Source organism: Chiloscyllium punctatum, chromosome 5, assembly GCF_047496795.1.
Source record: "Chiloscyllium punctatum isolate Juve2018m chromosome 5, sChiPun1.3, whole genome shotgun sequence".
In the NCBI taxonomy this organism is placed as follows: domain Eukaryota; kingdom Metazoa; phylum Chordata; class Chondrichthyes; order Orectolobiformes; family Hemiscylliidae; genus Chiloscyllium; species Chiloscyllium punctatum.
Genome location: NC_092743.1, coordinates 37,745,930 through 37,771,834, shown reverse-complemented (window position 1 = coordinate 37,771,834; position 25,905 = coordinate 37,745,930). Strand labels below are relative to the sequence as shown.

Below are 25,905 nucleotides of genomic sequence, written 5' to 3'. Positions count from 1 at the left end.
AAGATGTTCAATACTGTAGTCTAGAATTTCTCTATACCAGACCATACCCAATGTAATCAGCTGTTTCTCATCACAAAGAATAAACTAATTTGATTAATCGCAAATGTAATATGGAATATTAATCTTTAATTTCATCTGCTGATTTAATGGCTTTGAGTTAAGAAGGGAAAGAAGTAACTTAAGCTGCAAAGACACTTAAAATGGCTGAAATCACTTGTGCAATGGGTTGGCAAGTTTCTCAAACCCTCTGAAATTGAATCACCAGGTGACATGCCTGGATAGCTTCCCTGCAGAACTTCACACCTGTCATTTATTGAACACTTTAATAAAAATCTAAGGACAGTAAGCTATGAACCATCTTAACTGCCAGGAACAAAGACGGTCTACTGAAACTCATTATGCAAGGAGGGCTCCCTTTCAATAGAATCCCGATAGTTTTGACATTGGGCAATCAAAGCCTCTTAAAAAAAAATTGTCTTCATTGCCTGCCAATACCCAGTTTTTCTACAATTGAAACCTCATGTCAGAGGACCTAACATTAAAAGTTTATCCACTTGCATCATTGAGAAGAATGTACATAATGTAAAAATAATATCCGATCTCCTTGCAAAATATAGCATCTCTTGTCACTCGCTAATTCCCAGGTTCACACACTATCTTTGTGACTGCAAATGATTATATTATAACTAGAACCAAAAGATATTTCGAATGCCACAAAACTCACTCTGCAAATGATGAATTACAGTCAAGATTAGAGTGGTGTTGGAAAAGCACAGCAGGTCAGGCAGCAGGAAAATCGATGTTTTGGGCAAAAATCCTTCATCAGGAAATCTTCATCACAGTTTAAATGATACTTCCCAGAAAAACAGACAGCTGGCATCAACCACAGCACCATGAGAGTTTCAAGACTACCTAAAGAGTGTACATTTCTTTTTCTCTTATGAACATTAACTTTTTTCACCTTCACCACCCTTCACCCACAATTTGTTCTGTTTTATTTTGCATGCTGGTATGTATACAGCATTGAATTAAAACTGGGTTTTAATTTTTAAATTAGTTTTACATGTTAGCTGAGAAGGTTTCACAATAAAACTAATTCATTATGCTGGATTTTTTTTACCAGAAATCAGCTAAGTGTCATTAGTGCTCATTACAGTGCAAACTACCTACTTTCTTGGGACATGTCACCACATTTCCCTCACCTGCATCAGCACTAACAGCTCCCACTTCCATCCCACTCAATCTCTCCTTTTCTCGCATTCAAGAAGAAAACAACCTTAATAGGATTGAGAGCCAGCTTGACTAGTGAGTGCATAGTGTTCAGATACTCAACCCCTCTGAGATTTTAGATCTCAATAATGCCTGGAATGGGTCCTGTTGCAGATTCTGAAATATCCAGGCCTCAGACACCAAGTACAAGGCATTATTCATTCTGATTAATCCCACCTGGAATGTATTGTTAACATGCCACAACTTCTACCCTTTGTCACAATGCATTCTCTCTTTTGTCTCTTGCAGACCCCAATGGGATGTCCAGTGTGACTGCTGTTAAGAGTCTTGCCCTGCAAGTATACCCTTTTTCACCTCTGAGGAAGACAGAATGGCTCCATCAGAGGAGATACCAGTAAGGCTGCCTCCTGTACCCTCAACCATTACAGAAACTGACAGCTTGGTAGGAACGTTGGCTAGATTAGAGTCAGGAGAACCTCTTAGTGAGCACTTCACTGCCATGTCTCCGCAGCTGGTCAAGGGAGAAATGCCCCAGGCAGCTGGCACTCAGAGGTCTGTCATAGACCAGGCACTAACTCAGCTCAAGGCACAAAAGAACCCTCATGGTGTCAGCAATGCAGGACTTCATTGACCTGCATGAACAGACACAGGAGCAGCAGGCAGGTCTGTCGGGTGCCTTGCACAACCTGACAAAGGCTGCAGGATTGCAGCAGTGTTGTTTGAACCCTACTGTCTCTGGTATGCAAATGTCTGGCTGCCTCCAGGAGCACCAGGTCTAGCTGTCTCAGAGGTCTGCTTGAGTTATCCATGGTCCTGTACTCCAATACTTCAGCTACAAGGTAATGAGGGACCTTCAGCTTACCCCAAGTTTCCCTTCATTACAACGAAACAGAGTAGTGCTAGTAGGTACCAAGCTGGAGGAGGAACCACATACAGGCTTTCCTCAGAGTATTATAGAGGTGGCTGGCTCCTCCATCTTCACTCTGGCTGCCACCCTCAAACCAGTGACAATCCGAGCCAAGGATGGTGCATCTGCCTCTGGGCAGAACACTTTCAGCATGTCTAGTCCCTCGGGACAAAAATGACCCCAGGGTCACCTGACCAAACCTCCTCCACCCTAGCTGTGGAACATGGGACTGCACTGAGGTGTACTGGGATGGAAAGAAATAAGCAAACCTCATGAGGTCACATAGGTAGCCTGGGTGCCACGTCACTGTAAATGGCTGTTTCCACATTGTATGGATTTTATATTATAAAAAATGTAATCTACATGAACTTTAGGCAGCACATATGTCCACAGATGGTCACTTCATATGGCTGAGGATAGCATGCTAGACAAGTCCATCAGGGAACTTTGTGGGCGGCATGGTGGCACAGTGGTTAGCACTGCTGCCTCACAGCGCCAGAGACCCAGGTTTAATTCCCGCCTCAGGCGACTGACTGTGTGGAGTTTGCACATTCTCCCAGTGTCTGCGTGGGTTTCCTCTGGGTGCTCTGGTTTCCTCCCACAGTCCAAAGATGTGCAGGTCAGGTGAATTGGCCGTGCTAAATTGCCCGTAGTGTTAGGTTAGGGGTATGGGTGGGTTGTGCTTCGGCGGGGCGGTGTGGACTTGTTGGGCCAAAGGGCCTGTTTCCACACTGTAAGTAATCTAATCTAATCTTCTCACACATTTACCACCAACCTATTAGAATGCTGGGCTTCAGCAATTTTTTCTTCGCATGGAAGACTAAGCTTAGCAATGCTTTTTGTGAAGACAAGTTACCAATTCTGGATGATGCAAGGAGCTTCAGTTTTAGAGCATCAGACACTCTAACCTATCTGATACTGCTGTTGGTTAGGAGACTGCACCAGAAGGATAACATGCTGACCAATACCAAAGATACCACATCTAATTTGTTGCTTTCTACGCAAGGTGATAATATGGAACACACAAATCTTAAGCAAAGCAAATTTATATTTGCTCCAAATATTATTTGCAATAGGAGTAGTGTACGTCCATGTTAAACCAAGAAATGCTGATTGGATTGAACCTGTACATCAAGTTTCAAGTGGATGCCATAATTAAAATATTCATTTCTGGAGAACAACTAATTACCATCAAATTTGAAAAGAAAGGAATAAATGTTTTTTTAGATTAATTATAAGAATGGATTTTTGTTTGCAAGCTATCCATTACAACATAAAATTACACATTCTTAATTATTTTGAAGTGTTGAGACCTTCGTTATTTGAATCAAATTTTTTATAATTTTGCTTTTGGAGCTGTGAACTGTGAGCTGAGAGCTGAAAGTTACCTTTTAGACTGTGAGTAGCAAAGAAACAAATATTTACTTATGAAGCCAGACCTGTAATTTCATTGTAGGCTGATTCTTGTTCAAAGAATGTAATGGATGTTTCGGTTTTGGAGATGCATTGTGCTCAAACAGATAGCAAATAATTGTTAACTGGGCCCTCACAGGAAAATAACAAGTCATTCAAAGAGAAACCAAAGTTTGAACTCAATCTAGCCAGCACCTGGCCCATACCTCTCCAAACCCTTACTATTCATATACCCATCCAGAAGTCTTTTAAATGTTACAAATTGTACTAGCCTCCACCACTTCCTCTGACAGCTCCTTTCATACACATACCACCCTCTGCGTGAAAAAGTCACGCTAAGGTTTCTTTTATGTCTTGCCCCTCTCACCCTATGCTCTCTATGCTCTAGTTCTGGACTCCCCCACTCCAGGGAAAAGACTTTGTCTATTTACCCTATCCACATTCCTCATGATTCTATAAACCTCTATAAGGTCACCCCTGCCTCCAACACTCCAAGGGAAATTGCGCCAGCCTATTCAACCTCTCCCTATAGCTCAAATCCTCCAACCCTGGCAACATCCTTGTAAATCTTTTCTGAACCCTTTAAAATTTCACAACATCCTTCTGATAGGAGGGAGACCAGAATTGCACGCAATATTCCAAACGTGGTTTAACCAATGTTCTGTACAGCTGCAACACTACCTCGGACCTTACCATTAAGTGTATAAGTCCTGCTAAGATTTACTTTTCCAAAATGCAGCACCTTACATTTATCTAAATTAAACTCCATCTGCCACTTATCAGCCCAATGACCCATCTGTTCAAGATCCCGCTGTAATCCGAGGCAATCTTCTTCGCTGCCTACTCCAATTTTGGTGTCATCTGCAAACTTACTGACTATACCTCTTATGCTCACATCCAAATCATTTACATAAATATGAAAAGTAGTGGACCCGGCACCGATCCTTGTGGCACTCCACTGGTCACAAGCCTCCAGTCTGAAAAACAACCCTCCACCACCATCCTCTGTCTTCTACCTTTGAGCGAGTTCTCTATCCAAATGGCTAGTTCTCCCTGTATTCCATGAGATCTAACCTTGTTAACCAGTCTCCCATGGGGAACCTTGTTGAACACCTCACTGAAGTCCACATAGATCACATCCACCACTCTGCCTTAATCAATCCTCTTTATTACTACTTCAAAAAATGCAATCAAGTTTATGAGACATGATTTCCCAAGCACAAAACCATGTTGACTATCTCTAATCAGTCCTTGCCTTTCCAAATACATGTAAATCCTCTCCCTCAGGATTCCCTCCAACAATTTGCCCACCAATAACATCAGGCTCATTGGTCTATAGTTCCCTGGGTTGTCCTTACTACCTTTCTTAAATACTGGCACCACGTTAGTCAACCTCCAGTCTTCCAGCACCTCGCCTGTGACTATCGATGATACAACTATCTCAGCAAGGGGCCCAGTAATCACTTCTCTAGCTTCCCACAGAGTTCTAGGGTAGACCTGATCAGATCCTGGGGATTTATCCAATTTTATGTGTTTCAAGGCATCCAGCACTTACTCCTCTAAAATATGGACATTTTTCAAGATGTTCTCCCACTATCCTTATTAGAAGTGCAGAGAATAGAATTTCTGAAGAATTAAGTGAATATCCTTCAGAGTCCACTGCAAACTACTTACACGCATCGTTGCCTTCAAAAACCAAGCAATACACAATCCCATGTGCCTCTAATATTACAGATTTTGGATTCTGCTTAAGTGAACTGGCCTGTTACACCTCTTTTAGTTTCTCTTTTGATTTATCTCTTAAGTATGTCTGTTTGCCTGTTTTCAACTTTGAGAGAGTGGGGAGGCTAAAATCGATGAAGATTTGGTTTGAATCATAGACGTTAAGTCGGTCACTTCGTGTTTTAATTTTGCTGTGCTAACGCTACACTATGATCAAGAGGATGTTAATTATTTTGATTAAGCTCTAAACCTGATGTGTGATTTTGGTTTTCACAAAGTCTGGTACTGATTATTCAAAATGTCTGGTTAGGAATAATTGGAGTCAATTTTGTGTCATTGAATGTTTTAGTTTTACTGTGTTGTGAATACAGGGATAGGGAGTCTGATTTGATTTGTAACATAAATATATGTTCACTGTTCTTCTTCATCTGTGCATGTGAATGTCTGTTTAACCAAAGTTACAGTAGTGAAGGTACAGAGCCCAGCCATCTTTAGCACTAAAAGATGATTGATAGAAGTTGTGAATTGAGCAGCTCCTGTACCATGTGCAGACTATGGGAAAACCAAGGCATCTGCTATTTCAGTGACTTGGGTCAATCTTTCCAAGTAACTGACTATTGCTGTTGCATCATAGCTATTGGTGGATGATGTGGTAGGGAGGACTTGGGGCCAGTATATGGACTGCTGACAGGAGGTTAATGTCTGACATTTACAGACTACGTGTGCTGTTCGTAAGTAAGTGTCAGCTTTAGTTTATGCATGTCTGTGTAATGTTGCTGTTTTTTGAAGGACCTCACACCACTTGAAATTGATGTCCCCTCTTTCACAGAATGTGTATTTGCAGCCAGTTTCCTCTTTATTTGGACTTGTTTTTTCCACCATGATGGGGGACAACACCAGTTACTTCTCAAACAGGAAATTTCAGGCTCAAACTCTTAGTATTGATAAATTCCAAATGTAACATTCCCTTCTTGGTAGCCCTCCCCATCAAATGCACACGTTGTGAACGATCAAGTCCCCATGCATCCCATTTATCTAAATCTGTGTTTGTCCACTTTACAACCTTAACTCCAGGATATTGAGTAAACTTGCCTATTCAAGTATCCGAGGAGAAAGTGAGGACTGCAGATGCTGGCGATCAGAGCTGAAAATGTGTTGCTGGAAAAGCGCAGCAGGTCAGGCAGCATCCAAGGAACAGGAGAATCGACGTTTCGGGCATAAGCCTGATTCCTGAAGAAGAGCTTATGCCCGAAACGTCGATTCTCCTGTTCCTTGGATGCTGCCTGACCTGCTGTGCTTTTCCAGCAACACATTTTCAGCTATTCAAGTATCCCCTTGCACACCCCTATATCATAGCCAGGATGTGGCTTACTGTCAATGATTCGTTTACTAGTGAGAATCTCATCTCATAACCTACACTTGGTTAGAAAATGTGACATTTTAATCTTCACATCTAACATTAACTCACTAGACATCTCACTTGATTTTCCCAAATTTCTCACTATAGCCCATGTTATTCAGAAACTGTGAAGATTCTGCCATTAGTTTTGTTAACTCAAAATATCCGGATGGTTATTTCTTTACACAGTCAACTAAGGACTGAATTCAAAAATCACATATTTTAAAGATTCAGACAATATCATAACAGACCTCAGTAGTAAAAAGAGGAATTTATTCGCCTCTCCATACTTGGTCATAACATTAATTACAGTCATCCAAAATTAAGGGGAACTCAAGATATGGTTAACCACCTGATAAAGGAGTGGTGGTCTGAAAGCTAGTGCTTCCAAATAAACCTGTTGGACTATAACCTGGTTGTTGAGTGATTTTTAACTATGGTAAAGTAAGATAATGAGCATCATATTTTTCACTAAAGTTGTTTGCAAGTATGCTGGAGCTAAACTCTTACACACATGCACTGCAAGTTATGCTGTTATAAGTGCAAAAGACAAGATTAAATACTTGCAAGCATGTTGGCTAAAATCACCAGTGAAGAATGGCTAAGAACTTTCCCAGCCACTTATAGTGCTGATACATATTTTCAAAATTGTCAATATTATAATATGCCAATAAAGACCAAAGATAAAGTATGCAGAAAACAAAGCAAAATAAAAATGTACCAATAATCAAATATACCACTCTTACACGAACACTGAACTATAGTGACGCACCAAACCTAACCATTCTTTCAATGCATCAGCAGTAAAGTATATCTACAACACATCAGTCTTACATTTTTCCTTAATTCACTCCAATTTAATTCCAGCTTTAAGTAGATCTAAGTCAACACTGAAACATTCTAGGGACACTTGAACCCTGATTAAAATTTACCAGCATCCCGCTAATATTAAATTATATCAGTAGTTTGCCAACCTTGAAGTACACTTTGAACTCAAGTTTGAATTAGGCATAATTAGGGTTTGTGCACTGAAATAATGTTAAAGATTAAAAATTGTGGGATATGCTTTTCTGATAAAATGGAAAACCTTAACAGAACAATTCTTTGAAATAAAAGTCTCACATCAAGCCTACATGTTTAAAAAAAGTTAAACAATAGAAACCATATTATTCAATTTGTTCTGGCAGAATGATTTCACTGTTACTTAGGATTGCTAACCCAGCTGAGTATTTTGTTCTATAATTTAACATCTGTAGCATAATATTTAGTTAAAGATAAGATTGAATAATTCACACTAAAATAATTAAACTTACCAATAAAATTAATCACTTAATGTTAGAAATCCCTACACAGAGGCCTGCCCCTTTTTCTGTGGCCTAGGGCTTGAGTTCTGCTTCAGTCCCAGAGTCGGAAATTTCACCCGATCCTTGGGTGCTGGGGAATTCAAGCTTCTGTGGATAAATTCTGTATTGAGAGAGAGATGCATCATGGGAGTTGTTTTTTACCCTGCTCATGTGGAACGACAATACCCAGAGTACACCAGAAAATGGTGTCACAAGAGAAAGTTCACAAATAATGGCAAAATGTGGAAGTATGGGCTGTGTTTTTTATTAAAACTGTTTTCTAGAATTTAAAATAACAATTCTTAGCTAAAATGTTGATTGATGTTGTTGAGAAAGACGATTGTTTAATTAGAATAGGTCATAAGAAATAGAATCATTAATTATGATTATCATTAATAGGCATTTGAGCTTACTCAGCCATTTAATAAGATTGTGATTGATTTGACTGGGTTCTTTGCTCCACTTTCCTACCTGTCCCCAATAAGCTTTGAATCCCTTGAAGTTCAAAAGTCTGTGCAACTTAGACTTGAATATATTCAACAGCTGTCTAGGAAAGAGAATTCCAAAGAATATGATTGTGTCTGAGAGAAAAAAATCCTCCGCGTTGCTGCCTTAAGAGTGATATGCATAATTATGAAGCTGTCCGCCCAGGTTGAACAGGAAAGATCTTCTCAGCATTTGCCCTAGCAGGCTTCCTTAGAATCCTTCATCTTTTTGTAAGTTCACCTTTCATTCTTCTAATTTAATTGAGTACTGCTCAATTATTCCCCTTTATTCTCAGGATCAATGAAGTAAACCTTCTCTGAACTGATGTTCATGTAAGTATATCACAGCTTAATGAAAGAGCCTAAATTGTACACAGTTCTGCATGTACAATCTCACCAATACAGTGTAGAATCTGAAAAGCATGTTTATGAGTTAGCTTAATGCTGACTTATGTCTCTGGGGTTCATTTGACTTAATTGCCTACGTTTTCATCACAAAGTTCAAGAATCTGGTTTTTGCACAGACAAATATCTTCCATTTTTATCCTATTTTCCTATCAACCTGTTCAGAGATGTTGTTACACACTTATGGAGCAGATGGGGCATGAACTTGGATCCGTCAGTCCAAGAGTAGGGACACTACCACTGCACGGCAAGAGGACTCTCATTCTTCCTTTTAAATAATATGACAAGGACAGTTTTAGCAATAACTATTGATCAAAGAACAGTGAAATACAATCTTTAAGAGAGAAAATATTGGAGGTAGGGAAAATGGATAAATAAAATAAATAGAATTGCTGTAACTGTAGTAACTCCTATAAACTAATAGGTAAAACAGCAATACAAATACAGTAAATATAATTGAGACAGATTTTGGAGAAAATAGAATAAAGATTTATAAAGGGATCTGTAAATTGTGCATAAATATTATATCAATTAGACTTGTACCTCTTAGCTGTTAAAACATATTTTAATATGTCAAGTGTTTGAATAACGTTTATTTATGGTACAGCAAGCCTGTGATCAACCTGTTACGGAGCTGTGCTAAACATAAGGAAAATCAAACCAGCTTCAGGCTTAGTTGCAAGCAATACTTCAAGGGATCCTACCAGTTAATAACATAATTTATTATCAAAACACCAATATAACAATAAAGCAGCACTAAGTCAATGTTATAAAAGCAACACACTGTCATTTAAACATCCTAATGTCTAATATAAAATATACCAGCAGGACTGTGTTGTATCAATATGAGAAAGTAAAGTATGCATTTGAAGTTTTCTACTGTTTATTTTGAAGTGTGTTCTACAAGGTTTAGGACAATTGATTTTTTTACAGGTTTTGAGTGAGAATGTAAATAACAATAATAGCGTAGAATGCATTATTTCAAAAGAGAAAAATCATGGAAGGACTGAACTATTCTTTGTACAAGTAGGGGAAATCTGAGCTTAAGTATCAAGTATAAGGACAAACATGGAAATAAATAAACAAATAAATAAATTGCATTTTTTCCTGATGTCAGGATTTCCTAGAACACTTTATATGTAATGGAAATGAAGGCATTTAAAAAAATGCAGTCACTGTTGTATTATAGACATTTGCAATAGTTGCAAGGTTCCACATACAGGAATGTAGTATTGATCAAATAATCTGCTCAGTGATATTATTTGAGGGATAAATATTGGCCAGGACATCATTGCTCCTCTTCAAACAGAACCAAGGGAATTTTTTGTCACCTTGAAAGAACAGATGGAGTTGAAAGTCTCAGCTGAAAATTAACAACACGGCATCCCTTCAGTGTTGCATAAAACGTTGGCATTAACATTGTGCTCATGTTCTGGAGCTGGACTTGAACCTATTTATCTCAGAGATGAGAGTGCTACAGTACATTTAAGGACTCAGATATTCGCAAAAATAGTGTGGAAGCTGTGTTAAAACAACTCTAAATTTGGCGTATCTACCTTCTTCAATTGAGCAAGTAGTATGGTTTTTTGAACATTATAGATAAGTCCTGAATTAAATTCTGTCTCTCAAAGGCTTCAGATCTTGTACTTTTTTAGAACTTTGTATTTGTAGATTGATAACTTGAGAATCATGGAAACATAGTTTGGAGAATGCTGAGACATTCCTAATAGTAATAAATACGGGGGAACATCATTCACTAGTTGTTCCCACCTATTTGAAATAGCTATCTGATTATTTTTAATGCATTAATTTTTCTATCAGCCACCATTTTATTTTCTTGAAATTTTACAATTTGACAATGTTTAACATTACATCCACTCAAGGAAATCACATTGATGGTACATAAAAATTGTTTCAAATTACACTGGATTGAATTCTGTAGCTAAATGAGATGAAGAAGATAGGGAGGTTAAAGCACCACAAAAGTATAATGCAGAATATCCTCACAGAAATCAGAGGGGGCAAGCTAACATATCTTTTCTCCCTTGTGACTCTTGTAACAAACAATATGAAGAACTCCAACGATGTACTGATGTTATATCCACACCATCAATGAGATATCCAGCAAAATATCAATGATAAAAGTCCATGTGGACAAAATACATATCAGCAATATATCAATCCTCACATATAGAAATATAATAGTAATAGGAAAATCCATCAACCAATCATTTTTCCATTAAAATGCCTTCAGCAGATCAATAAAACATAACAACAAAGCACTAATTATACAAATCACACTTCACCAGAACATAACATCATTGCAACCCAGTACTAATATATTAAGTGGAACACTCCAATATGAAATATACCAGTGATACTTCAAAGATATCTCAGCATATCAGAAAACATATCAGAAATATGCCAGCACTGAAATATACACTGCAATACATCATCGTTATATCCAAGAAGCAAGTCATTCAAGTCAAAATGCTCATTGTTCTCCCTAGTCTTTCTTCACTGAATCCTAAAAACACATCCTTCTTTTCAAACACATGTATTTATCTAGTTTCCCCAAATTCAGCTATAATATTTACCTCAGTCATAGAATCTTACATACAGAAGAAGCTTTTTGGCCTATCGAGTCTTTACCATCAAAAGCATACTGCTACCTACACTGGTCCCACTTTCCCACACTAGGCCCATAGCTTTGAAGGTTGTGACACTTCAAATGCTCATCCAAATACTTTTTAAAGGTTGAGAAGTTTCCTGCCTCAACCTCCCTCCCAAGCAGTGCATTCCAGATTCCCACCACACTCTGGGAGAATTTGTTTCCTAAAACCTCTTCTAAGCATCCTGCCTTTCACTTTAAAATCTTTGTTATTGACCCTTCCTGCTGTTTTTTACCTTGTGCGTGTTCCTCACAAACTTATATACCTTTATTAAAGTCCCCTATCAGCTTTCTCTGTGCTACAGAAAATAACCCGAGCTTATCCTGCTTCTCTTCATGCTCCATTGTAGGCAATATCCTGGTGAATCTGTTTTGTACCTCTTCTAGTTCCATCTAATCCTTCCTACAGCTTCAGCATGACCTCCCTGCTCTTATAATCTATTGCCATGACTGATAAAGGCCCATATGCTTTATTAACTACCCTATTAACATGTCCTGCTGTCTATGAACAAGTACGCCAAAATTCTTTTGTTCCTCTGCGCTGCTTCCTACTGTCATTTCCTTGTGATAGTGAGTTCCACATTTGTATGCATTTCTTCAGTAAACAAGTTTCTCCTGAAGTTCCTCTTGAATTTAGAGTAATTTTGTTATATATCTGTAATATCTTCTCATGGCCAATTTACTAAATCCTTTCATAATCTCAGCCTTCTGCTTTCAAGAAAAGAAACCTAGGCTGTTCAAAATAGGTATAGTCTTTCAGTTCTTATATTAATCTAGTAAATCTATCTTCTTCAGTGGTATTGTATCCTTTTTGTAATATGAAGAGTAGAATTGCTCATAGAATACCTAGGGTAGGTGTTTACTATGCCTCACCAACCCAAAAAAAGCGTGGACCCTCAATATTGGCTTCCCCACATCCATTTAATACTGAGTGAGTCATTCATTGGTCAAGGGTGAGTCTCTTTCCTCATTGGAAGGGGAAGTCCCACCTTGCATAGCTGCCAGCCAATCGAATGTTCAACAAGGAGATTGGCCTTACCCAAGCCATGGTGAAAGAGGAGGTAACTCTGCCTCTAGAAGGGTTCAAACTCAATGAGAAGAATATCAATTATAAAAGTCCACATGGAAAAAATATATATCAGCAATATATCAATCCTCACATATAGCAATATAATGGTAATAGGAAAATACATCAGCCAATCATTTTTCCATTAAAATGCCTTCAACAGATCGATAAAACACAACAACAGAGTACTAACTATACTAACAACACTCGATGAGTGTTGGACAGTCTGCCGGAATTTAACATTGACAAGGTACCAGGACTGGATAAAAAAGATGCATCCAAAGACGTTGAAAAAAGACAGAATGGCAATATCAAGGGCACTGCCTATAATTTTTTGTGTCTTTGCATGTTTTGACAGATTGGAAAATTATAAACACCAAGCCCTTGTTCCAAATCTTCAGAGGCTGGGTAGCTTCTAGAAACAATTATTCAGACTATAATTAGTGATGACATTGAAAGGTTGGGTTAATTATGAGGAGTCACCATAGATTTCTAAATAGAAAATCATGTTTAACTAGCTTGTTGGAGTTTATTAAAAAGGTTGATGAGAGCAATACTGTTCATGTGGTGTACATGAACTTTCAAAAGAAATTTGCTACAGTGCCACATAAGACACTTGTGGACAAACTTATAGCTTATGGAATAAAAGACAAGAGCAGCATGGATGCAAAATTAGGTGAGTGGTAGGAAACAAAGAGTAATGGTCAATGAATTGTTTTGAGACTGGTATACATTTTCTGACAGACCTGCCCAAGGATTGATTTTGAAGCACCTTCTTTTTTCTGAAATATGATAATGATCAAGATTGTGATGTTCGGGAGGCAATTTCAAAGTCTGCCAAACTTGGAAACTTTGTAAACTGTAAGAACAGTGCAGAACTCCAAAAAGACATAGACAAGTTGGTGGAGTTTGCAGATAGATGGCAGATGGGTTTCAATGCAGAGATGTGGGTTTCAATACACATTGGTAGGAAGAATATTGAAAAACAATATAACATTGGAGGTACAATTCTACAGGATCAAAGGGTCCTGAATGTATATATACGCAGATCATAAGAAGTGGCAAAACAGGTGGAGAGAGCAATTAATAATGCACACTGTATCCTGCGCTTGACCAACAGTGGCATGTGGTACAAAAGCAAAGAAGTTATGCCGGATAAATATAAGACACTTGTTGGGCTTCAGGTGGAGTATGGTGTATAATTTTGGGTGCAACACTGGAAGGTTGTGAATGCATTGGAAAGAGTGCAGAAGATATTTCAAAGAACAGTTCCAGGATTGAAGAACGTCCATTAAGAACCCAATTGAAGAAGTTGGGACTGTTCTGCTTGCAGAGAAGAAGGCTAAGAGGTGATCGGATAGACATTTTAAAAACAATGAGTGTTCTGGATAGAATAGACAGGGACAAATGCTTCCTGCTCATAAAAAGATCAGGAACGAAAGGGCTCAGATTTAAAGTGATTCACAGAATGCGTAACTTGAGTTTGAAATGCATTGTCTGGGAGTATGATATAAGATTGTTCCATTGAGGCATCATTATTTAAACAGAAAAGAAATGCAAGATTTAAAAGGCAGAAGATTGGTATTAAGTCATGTTGTTCATCTGGAGAGTTGGTGCAGACATGATTGATTGAATGACCTCCTTCTGGTCTGTAATACTTCTGTGATTCTGTGACTTTATGAGATGTCTTGCCTTCACACTCATCAGCGGGGACTGCAAACTTCCAGTTTAGTGTAAGCAAGGTTATTACATATACTATAATTTCTCTATTTTTAAATATCATCCTGCTGGAAATTATTCCCAGGACTTTGTTTTTTAAGTCTGTACTGACCTGCATTGCTACATTTAATGTATCTGTAACCCAGATCTGTGTCTCTACACCATTTAAGTACATATTTTCCAAGGACTGTGTGGTATCCTTATGCTTGTTACCAAAATATGTGACTATATATGCTCATTTGCTAATTACTTGACCATTCTGTAAATTCAGCAATATTTTTGAGTACTAAGTTGTGGTCCAATTTTGTATTAATTACTCCACCCACCGTTTTAAACAGTCACTGCCTCCATCATCAGCACAAAGTGGCATCATTCTGCACCATCTATAACTTGTGGTGTAACAACTCACCAATCTTTCTTTGACTGCCACATCCAAACACATTGCCTCTAACACATAGCTGATTGATGGCAACAGATGAATGTGAATATTATCACCTACTATCCCAAGTGGAACTATACTGTCATTCCTTCATTGTCATTGGATCAAAAACCTGGAACTCGCTCCTTGATTGCAATTTAGTGTGGCTACACTGGATAGATTGTAGTGTTTCAAGATGATCTCAACATGATGACTCACTGCCAGCTTCTCCAATACAATTAGGAATGGGCAACAAATGGTGGTCTTGCCAGCAATGCTCATATCTCATGAATGAATGAAGGAAACTGCCACCAAGATACCAATAATAACATAAACTAGCAGCACGGCAATCCTCGCATTTAAGATATAACACTTTAAAACATATTTGCAACATAGCAATGCTAAAACTGACCATAACATGGTGGAGGCATTGAGGCAATATCACAGAGTCTCAGACTAACCTTCTGGAGACATGGCTTGAAATCTCTCCATGGTAGGTATTAACATTTGAATTCAGTAAACAAAATCAAGACTTAAAAATAAAGCTGGTAACTTGGCAACTATGTAACCATTGACCATTGTTGTAAAAACCCTTCTGGTTCATTAATGTCTTTTAGGAATCTGGTCTCCATGTCATCTGTATCTGGTGTAACTACATTGGATTCCAGACCCCCATGTAATAATGTGGTGAATTCTGAAATGGTCTATCAAGCCAATCGGTTTAAGGATAATTAGGGATGGGGAAAGAATGGGAACCTTTCCAGTGATGCGCACATCCCATGCAAGAGTAAAGAAAAAAGCATGGCAATATTAAAATATGCAATGGGCCAAACAGCCTCTTTTAGTGGTGTAAATGATGCTTTATATTTTCAAACTCATAATACTGAAAATATATCAGTCAAATACTAATAAAGTATCCTGCTAATATAAATATTAATGCACACTAACCATAGCAAGCTCAAAGAATATCAGCTGACTTTAAAAAATGTTGTGCATTCACCTTCCATATTAAAATAGATGATACATTCCTAAAATTATTACTAAATACCATTATCTAAATTTCATAGTGAACGCTTCAATATTAATTCAACATTGAGTAATAAAACGTGCCATTCAAATCTTAAAATATAACAAGCAGATCAAAAGGACACTGATATTAATTGGACAGCACCATTGAGATGTTAAAATGCATAAACAAACATATTAGTAACAAAATTTGTCAGCAATACATTGACATAAGGTAACAAAACTTTGTGAAAAATTTTAAATATAAAAACATGCTAGAAAAAACCAGGGAAATACATATTAAAATAAGCACATGTAAGGTTGTAAAATAAGCTGTAGATTTAAAGATTGCAAACAAAAGGTGTACATAACAGATCATTATTTACTATGTGCTATACAAACTTGCAAATGGGATAAACATCATCATACCTGGATCTAAAAAGTGCCAGTTCTACCCTAAATTCCCATGGATGGGCAAAGTGTCTCAAAATATGAATGACAGCAAACCATTTCAGGCTCCTGTTAGGCAATGGCTACAAAAGTTGTATTTCTCACTAATAGGGTTCTTTCATCAATCAAAAAAAGGCACTCATCCTCCCACACAATTAAACAGCATCAAGTATGAATTTTAGAGCCAGTTCAATGCCAGGTACATAGACTGTAAAATCCTAGTGATTGGCAATTTGAGTCATGTAACATGTTCCTTTGGTTTTTCATAATAGTTACAGTATGGGCCATGTTCAACTGGCCAGCACTTGAAAAACCCAAAATGTTTACTCTTTGATGTGATAGGGCAGCATTTGCTGAACAATCTTGATTGTATTAATGGCTACTTTAACAACAGAATTAAAATGAGCAGTCAAACTTGTGACATGGCTCATTTACACTAGTTGGAAACAAGAAATACAAGGACGAGTCCTTTGCAAACAAATAGATTATCTACAAACCCCTTGCACCTTTGTCGATTTATCTGGGTGTTTGGAAGTCAATAACTCCATAATACTTTTTCCGTGGCAATTCCTGAGCCAATCAGTCAGTAAAGTTGCTAACCAATCAGCATTTTTTTTGCCCAAGATATAAGTCACTGTGATTGTTTGAAATTTGGCAGTCTTGGTTTGTTCCACTAAGTGTAATATGAAAAGTTATGGCAACATGTCTTTCTTTTCAGCAATGCTCTAGTTCTATACAGCTCAGTGACCGCTTCCTTTTTCACTGATTCTTCATAGACATTGAACAGGGCCAGTCATAATGACCACCCTTTCAAACGCCTCTTTCAACTACACGTGATTTCAACTCCCTGTTGCCTGCTTTCACTTATGCTGTTGTTCCATATACAGATTTCTTATATATTGTCTAACTACCCAGTCTCTTTCAGCAGGGTCAAGAGCTTAATCTTGTTAGCCAATTTCTTCCTTTTTTTCAAATCTATACAACTAATACATATTTCCTGTCAAAACCTAAACCGCATTGATGTATTAATCTTGTAACGCTACTTGTTTATTTTGTCCATCTTCCACCCTGGAATCCAACCTGGTCATCTCCAATGGAGTTCTGCACATTTGTATTTTTGCAACAATTCTTAACAAAAGTCTTCAATTCATGAACAATTGGGCAATTGTACCAAGTTCAGAATATCAGCATGGATTTGGCTTCTTTTTAGGGTTATCATTTTTGTTTGCATGAAGTCCTCTGGCCATTCTTCTGATAACTGAATAATTTTGCACATTTTTGATGTTATCTTTTCCTATGTTTTTAATCAACTGTGCATTACTTCCTCTATTCCAACCATTTTTTCCCAGTTCTTATATCTTTGATTGTTGCTGTTATTGTACTCTGCGGCATTTCTGTTCTAATGAAATCAATGTCAACATCGCTCAAATATTTCTTTAAATCCTTTGATATTTTTTATTATCAGGGTTTGCTTATAAAATGCCATCCTTAATCTCTATTGTTATTTTCAGCCCTTTATCCTGAGTGTCATTAATCTCCATTTCTTTTGGACACATAAGGTCTAAGCTTTCCAGCCTATCCAATTTCAATTATATCTTTTAACCATTGTTCTGTGCCTTATCTGTTTGTTTCATTATTCAAGTGTCAATACTTCAGCTTGCTTTCTTCAGAATTTATATTCTTTCCTTTTCTCTGTTTTTCTGTATTTATGAACCTTATTGTTGTAATCCACAGTTTCTTAATCTATTGTCCTCTTTAAAAAACCTTATGCTGCTTGTCCCTTCTTCCTTGACAAATTCTGTTAGCTGCTCTCATTGTACTTTCACGTTAATGGTATCCATATATTTTCCAGCTGGTAATTTGTTTGCTTCATTTATAGATTCTTCATTCATCCATTTTAGCTCCTATAAACTCTGTTATTCCCTGTGTATTTCACATTCAATCTTCTTCGATCTGAATACTGTCCCCATTTTCACAAGATTATGGCCTCAGTCTGCATCAATCCCAACTATTGAGTTTTTGTATTGTAACCCTAATTCCGGTATCCTTTTTTGAACATTATATTGTTCAGTTGGAATATTCCTGTGTCACCAAATAACCCACATTTGTCTGTGTGACTAACCCAAATCATTGTTTCTATATGTTTTCCTACTCCCGAAGTTAAACTGTGATTCCTGGGCACATCCTTAAACATTTTTTTAAACAGGAGCATATTGTTTCAAATTCTCTAGTCCTCTGGCACCATCCCTGAGATCACGGAAAACTGAAAAATTATGGCCAGAGCTTCTGTAATTTCCATTAGCACCTCCTTCAATATCCTTGGATATATTTCATCTGGGTTCTGGCATCTTGGCAATTCTAGATTCTCTAAGTTTATCTAATACCTCCTCCAATGTCAGTTCTATTTTTTGTAAAGGCAACACAAGCCTCAGGGCAGAACCTTTTAGCGATCCAAATGTTTAGGGATACAAGAAATTTGGAAGAATCATGTGAGAAGTCTAGTGAGGCTTTCTTGATGTCAGAGAAAATTGTCACATTTTCCAACACAGTTCCAAATATTGCCTCATTAATAAGCAGCCTCCATTCTCCCGTGTGCTGGACAGAAATTAAATGCTGAGAAGTTACAACGGGTACTTGTTAACCCAAGCTTGCTCCTTCTGGCCTAAAATATCATCTTGGACTAGCAGAATATCTCAGGGAACACTCAATGGGCAGTGGCTGCATATACCCCATTTCCATGGTTGCTTGCTCAGCATATGCCAGCCTCTCTGCAGCACCTTGAACATCTCCTATCCACTTACAAGTGTACATCTGCACTATAATGCTGCACTAGCTACTTTCATTGCAATGCTGCAGAGATAGGCACTCAGCTCACAGATTTGACCATCTGCATCTCTGGGCTGCTTGCACATTTGCTTTCTGACCACTCATTAATTTACACTACCTGGATACTCATAGCAACCCTGCCTTACCTGGTCTCTTAGCTCAGATATAAAGTCAGGCAGTTTGTAGTGCTGGTCAGCAGACATCAGTCAAAAGGGTGGACATATTGCTGTATGGCTTATTGCCATATTCAATCTCACACCCGCATGATAGGCCAATAGCTCACACTGCAAACACATTGCATATCTCACAAGCAAATAACATTGTTTCAAAGCATAAGGGAAGTAGCCACACTGAAAACCAGGAGACAATCTTTGGTCAGGAGATCCTGGCACAGTAAGTGAAAGTCAGCTTCTGTTATTATCTCAGGGGCTTCAGCATATTCAGGCATCTAGTGAGGGTGGTCATGGCTAAGGGGTCCGGATCTTTGTAGCCTGGTGAGTGGGCCGAGGACACCATTTAGTTCCAGTGAATGCAGTCAGATTTGGTTGGAGGTTTGATCACTCATTGTTCAGGACCATCTGGCTAATTCACTCAAAGGAGGGTTGGGTACACAGCTAATCCTGGGGTCCATCCATTAAAAGTTGGTGGGGTGGTGGTGATTAGGGCCAATGTTGCAGAACAAAGCCTGGGGAACTTAACTATGGGAATGGGAGTCAGAATGGTGGCATGCAAAAGAGATTAGAGCTTTGAAGGGGGCAACTTAATAGATCACGATGGGGGAATATGATAGATCATGGAAGGAAAAGGGGTCATGCAGGAGGCGATAGGTGGGTTGTCAGCATTAAGAAGCACCCTAGCTTTTAGGGAGGGACAGTGCACTACCAGACCTTGTGTGTCTACCTGATAAAGCCAGAGATAGAGGTGTAAATGGATAGATGCTGATTGATATAGGTGGGTTGAATGAGGGGTTGGGGATGTGTGAGGTCTTTAGGGTCAATGGTAAGGACTATGTGGAAGAGGATGCTTATGTTCAGGGGTTTACTTACACAGACAGGCAGAGACTATAAATCATTGTCCAAGGACTGGCCGCTGTTACCCTCTATCATTCTGTCAATCAAAAGTGTGGACTGTAAATGAAAATGGCAGTGACCACACTCGGAGTGGATGAAACCAGACACTCGCATGACTGAGGCAGCAGGGTCAAACAGTGATGATGTGGTCCTGTAGCCTTTGTGTCAGCTTGCCCATTGCCCTGAGAAATCTATCTATTCCTCCCATGCCTGCTGCTGCATTTTAATCACATTGTTAAATGCCAACACCACGGAGTCCTCTTCTCCCTGTCTGGGGCTGAGCAAATACCTGGTATTGAGCTGTCCTCAAAGTGTGAGGGACCTGGAGCATTTCTCCCTCTATCAGCAATGATCTGCTGGCTAGGAGGGATTCCCAACTCCAACCTAGCTAACCTTCCCACGAAGGTGTCATTTTCTGAGTTGGTTGGTGGTGATGGGGTAGGTGGTTGTGGGTGGGCGGGGCGGGGGGGGGGGGGGAAGGAGGAGTGGTGCAGGAGGCAGTCATGTCAGTGTTCCTCTGAGGGAGCCATGCTGTCTTCCTCAGAGCAGGGGAGGCCATGCAGGACAGCCCTCTTGACTATGGCCAATGCAGACACCCTGTTTGTACCTGCAAGAAACAAGAGAGAGGATGTGGTAACTAAGGGTAGAAATTATGAAACGTTAAAATTAAGTAATAAAGGGAAAGTAGCACTGAAATGGGACAATGCTTCCTATTTGTTTGCTAAGACATGAGTGTTCCAGCAGTACTCCTGATCTCCTGCAGTGAAGGCCAAGACCCTCCCTTTATAAGGGATCCCATCACCCATCCTGGCCCTCTCTGCCCTGTTATGTTCTCTCCTGTAATGAGAGAAAGGGGGGAATTGAGTGAAGTGAAAGTGGGTGACACAACTGTTAGGACTGGTGTGGGTGGGAGAAGACTGTTGAAGTTTCCGAACTCAGTGAGTAAGCAATGCAGAGGTCATGCAGGGTGACTGGTGTAGTGGTGTTGGGTGGATAGGAAGGAGCAATATGGAGGATGGGCTTCAATGGGAGATGAGTACAATAACAGAGACAGAGTGAGTGTGAGAAGATGGTGACACTTAATCTCGTGGAGCGGATGAGTCATTGCCCTTCTTCCAATACTGTCGGCATTTTTCTGGATTGTGGATACTGCACTGACCACACTTCAACACAATCTGGCACCATTTTGAATAATTTAAGAATAAGGGAAAAGAACTGAAAGGTAAAGCTTAAGGAGAGTCCTTCAGTCCTGAGCCAGCTCTTCATCATCAATGATACCTGTGTTGCCACCCCTCCCTCACTGCCTCACCTCTGTCTACACCAGACCCAATCACCGGTTCTCAGGTGCCATCTTTCACCACTGGGCCTACCTTGCTGACGTTACCCCCATCAATATTGCAGCCACCAACTGCAATACCAGGTCCTGTGCTCACCCTGGAAAGTAAGTAAGGGCCCAGTTTCCTCCGTGCTGGGTTCACTAGAGGTCTGTGCTGGGTCCATTCACGGTCCATGCTGGACTCTCATTACCACCTATGCCATCCGAGCTCAGGTAAGTAAAGGAAAATAGAGAAAGACAAAACAGGAAAAGAGAATAAAAATAAAAGAAAGGCAGTTGGAGTGGATGAGCTCCGGCTCATACGCTCTACTCTGCTGGGATCTTGGATCAAGTTGTATACTTCTGTTCATTCCATTATATGAATACCTTCTCCATCCCCAGATTTTCTATTCCTCTAATTTCTCTGTGGATTCCCATTGGACTGTCTGCTGACATGGAATTGTCTGTGTGTGTGTTATCACAGGTATTTGCCCAGAACCGCTACTTCTTGGATCTTTGATATTGAACATTTCTTGAAATTAAGGTTTACTGGAATACTACTTCAGAATTCTTCCATAATCATTATTGCTCTCATTCTCAAAATCTTGCTTTAAGTGATCAAAGCCACTGATCCCATGCCATTTCTTGTTCCCTTGCACATTCTAAATATATTGTTTATTTCTTAACATCTTAAATTTTAGCTAATAAGCTTTAGGCCAAGCTCATAAACATTGGGTATTTTTGTTTTAGCAATTTCATGTTTGCAGATTGTTCTTCTGACAAGCTGGCAAAGTTACAGCTGTACTTGTGAAAACACTCCAACATGATAGTGTAAACATCTTTTGTCAATCTCCCTGGCCCAGCTACCTTTTCAAATTAGTGGAAATGTCTTTCAACCCCACCCTCATTTATCCACTAAATATGGATTTCTAGTGAGATCAAATCCCTCACTGAAATCAGAAACATCCTCTCAGCTACTGCTTCTTATTTCTTTGCCTATTTTTTGCTTCAGGTCACGTTGTCTGATTTCTCTCTCCTTTTGACGGGATTTGAGGGCGGGGGAGGTGATGGGGCAGGTGAGGTGTTGCATAGGGTTGGGGGAGGTGTTGCATGGAGTTGGGATGGGGGGAGGTGATGCACGGGCTTTGGGGGTGGGGAGAGGTGTCGGAAGGCGTCTGGGGTAGGGCGTGGTGTTGGGGGCGGGGCCTTGCACGCTGTGTGCTGCTGCAGTCTCCTGAACGCAGACCTTAAAAATTCCGTGCACCAGAGGAAAGTTATTTAACCGATTAACGGAATAATCGATTATCCGAATGAAATAGTGCCCGCCCATCATGTTCGGATAATCGAGGTTTCCCTGTAAACTCCATTTGTCACTTCTCAGCCCATTGGCCACTTGATCAAGATCTCATCATAATCTGAAGTAACCCCCTTCGCTGTCCACTACACCTCCAATTTTGGTGTCATCTGCAAACTTACTAACTAAACCTCTTATACTCACATCCAAATAATTTATATAAATGATGAAAAGTAGTGGACCCAGCACCGATCCCTGTGGCACTCCACTGGTCACAGGCCTCCAGTCTGAAAAACAACCCTCCACCATCACCCTCTGTTCTCTACCTTTGAGCCAGTTCTGTAACCAAATGGCTAGTTCTCCCTGTATTTCATGAGATCTAACCTTGCTAAAAAGTCTCCCATGGGGAACCTTGTTGAACGCCTTACTGAAGTCCATATAGATCACATCCACCACTCTGTCCTCATTAATCCTCTTTGTTACTTCTTCAAAAAGCTCAATCAAGTTTGTGGAGACATGATTTCCCCCACACAAAGCCATGTTGACTATCCCTAATTAGTCCTCGCTTTTCCAAATACATGTACATCTTGTCCCTCAGGATTCCCTCCCACAACTTGCCTACCACCAATGTCAGGGTCACTGGTCTGTAGTTCCCTGGCTTGTCCTTACCACCGTTTTTAAATAGTGGCACCATGTTAGCCAACTTCCAATCTTCCGACACCTTGCCTGTGACTATCGATGATACAAATACCTCAGCAAGGGGCCCAGCAATCACTTGCTGAAAATGTGTTGCTGGAAAATCGCAGCAGGTCAGGCAGCATCCAAGGAACAGGAGAATCGACGTTTCGGGCATCAGCCCTTCTCCAGCAACACATTTTCAGCTCTGATCTCCAGCATCTGCAGTCCTCACTTTTTCCTGCCCAGCAATCACTTCCCTAGCTTCCCACAGAGTTCTGGGGTACACCTGATCAGGTCCTGGGGATTTATCCACTGTTATGTGTTTCAAAACATTCAGCACTTCCTCCTTTACAAAATGGGCATTTTTCAAGGTGTCACCATCTATTTCCCTACAATCTATAGCTTCTATGTCCTTTTCCACAGTAAACACTAATGCAAAATACTCGTTTAGTATCTCCCCCATCTCCTGTGGCTCCACACAAAGGCCGCATTTCTGATCTTTGGGGGGCCCTAATCTGTCCCTTGTTTCCCTTTTGTCCTTAATGTATTTGTAAAAACCCTTTGGATTCTCTTTAACTCTATTTGCCAAAGCTATCTCATGTCCCCTTTTTGCCCTCCTGATTTCCCTCTTAAGTATACTCCTACTGCCTTTATACTCTTCTAAGGATTCATTTGATCTATCTTATCTATACCATACATATGCTTCCTTCTTTTCTAAACCAAACCCTCAATTTCTTTTGTCATCCAGCATTCCATGCACCTACGAGCCTTCCCTTTCACCCGAACAGGAATATACTGTCTCTGGACTCTCATTTTCTCATTTCTGAAGGCTTTCCATTTTCCAGCCGTCCCTTTACCTGCGAACATCTGCCTCCAATAAGCTTTTGAAAGTTCTTGGCTAACATTGTCAAAAATAGCCTCCTCCAATTGAGAACTTCAACTTTTAGATCCAGTCTATCCTTTTCCAGCACTATTTTAAAACGAATAGAATCATGGTCACTGGCCCTAAAGTGCTCCCCCATTGACACCTCAGTCACCTGCCCTGCCTTATTTCCCAAGAGGAGGACAGGTTTTGCATCTTCTCTAATGGTACATCCACATATTGAATCAGAAAATTTTCCTGTACACACTTAATAAATTCCTCTCCATCTAAACCCTTAACACTATGGCAGTCCCAGTCTATGTTTGGAAAGCTAATATCTCCAACCATAACCACCCTATTATTCTTACAGATCTCCTTACAAATCTGTTTCTCATTTTCCCTCTGACTGTTAGGGGATCGATAATACAATCCCAATAAAGTGATCATCTCTTTCTTATTTCCCAGTTCAACCCAAATAACTTCCCTGGATGCATTTCCGGGGATATCCTCCCTCAGCACAGCTGTAATGCTATCCCTTATCCAAAATGCCACTCCTCCTCGTTTCTTACCTCCCTTTCTATCCTTCCCGTAGCATTTGTGTCCTGGAACATTAAGCTGCCAGTCCTGTCCATCCCTGAGCCACGTTTCTGTAATTGCTACGATATCCCAGTCCCATGTTCCTAACCATGCTCTGAGTTAATCTGCCTTCCCTGTTAGGCCCCTTGCATTGAAATAAATGCAGTTTTATTTATCAGTCCTACCTTGTTCTCTGCTTTATTCCTGCTTGCCCTGACTGTTCAACTTGCTTCTTTACTCAACTGTACCAGTCTCAGATTGATCTCTATCCTCACTATCTCCCTGGGTTTCTATGTCCTTTTCTATTCTCACTATCTCCTTACTAGTTTAAATCCTCCTGAGCAGCTCTAACAAATCTCTCTGTCTATATATTAGCCTCCTTCCAATTCAGGGGAATCCATCCTTCTTGTCTGGGTCACTTCTTCCCCAGATGAGACTCCAATGATCCAAAATTGTGAATTCTTCTTCCATACACCAGCTCCTCAGCCATGCATTCTTCTGGTCTATCCTCCTATTCCTGCCCTCACTGGCTCGTAGCACCGGGAGTAATCCAGATATTACTACTCTCGAGCACCTCCTTTTTAAGTTCCTGCCAAACTCTCTATATTCTCCCTTCAGAATCTTATCCTTTTCCCTTCCTATGTTGTTGGTTCCAATGTGTACAATGACCTCCTGCTGGTTCCTCTCCCCCTTGAAAACATTCTGCACCCTCTCTGAGACATCCTTGATCCTGGCACCAAGGAGGCACACACCATTCTGATTTTTCACTGCTGGCCACAGAAACGTCTGGAAGTATATGGACTATTTGAAATACACTAAAGACCCAGTGGCACATAGAGGCTGCTAGCCCATAAATCAGTGATAAAGTTGGTTAACATATGCTAAGAGACCAAGTGAACTTCTGTGTGTCTGGTAGTCTCCAAGTAAGTGGAAGCTGAGTAAAGACAAATAAAGCAACCTGAGAACCATAAGCTTCATCCTGTGTAGATGTATGGGATATATATGTGACCCTGTGCATGAAGTAACCTGACAGAAACATGCAAGTCATTGG

General features: G+C 39.7%; 1 protein-coding gene across 2 annotated transcripts in view; it reads right to left on the bottom strand.

Moving 5' to 3' along the window:
• The window catches only part of wnt3a (wingless-type MMTV integration site family, member 3A), a 74,744-nt gene that overhangs the window by 26,119 nt on the left and 22,720 nt on the right, over positions 1–25,905 (bottom strand). The window contains exon 2 of one of the 2 annotated variants that reach the window (XM_072570052.1): positions 7,985–8,135. The exons of the other annotated variant lie outside the window; for it this stretch is intronic. The gene's annotated coding sequence lies outside the window, so the exon portion shown is untranslated. The remainder of the gene's footprint in view (positions 1–7,984; positions 8,136–25,905) is intronic. 2 annotated transcript variants of the gene reach the window in all.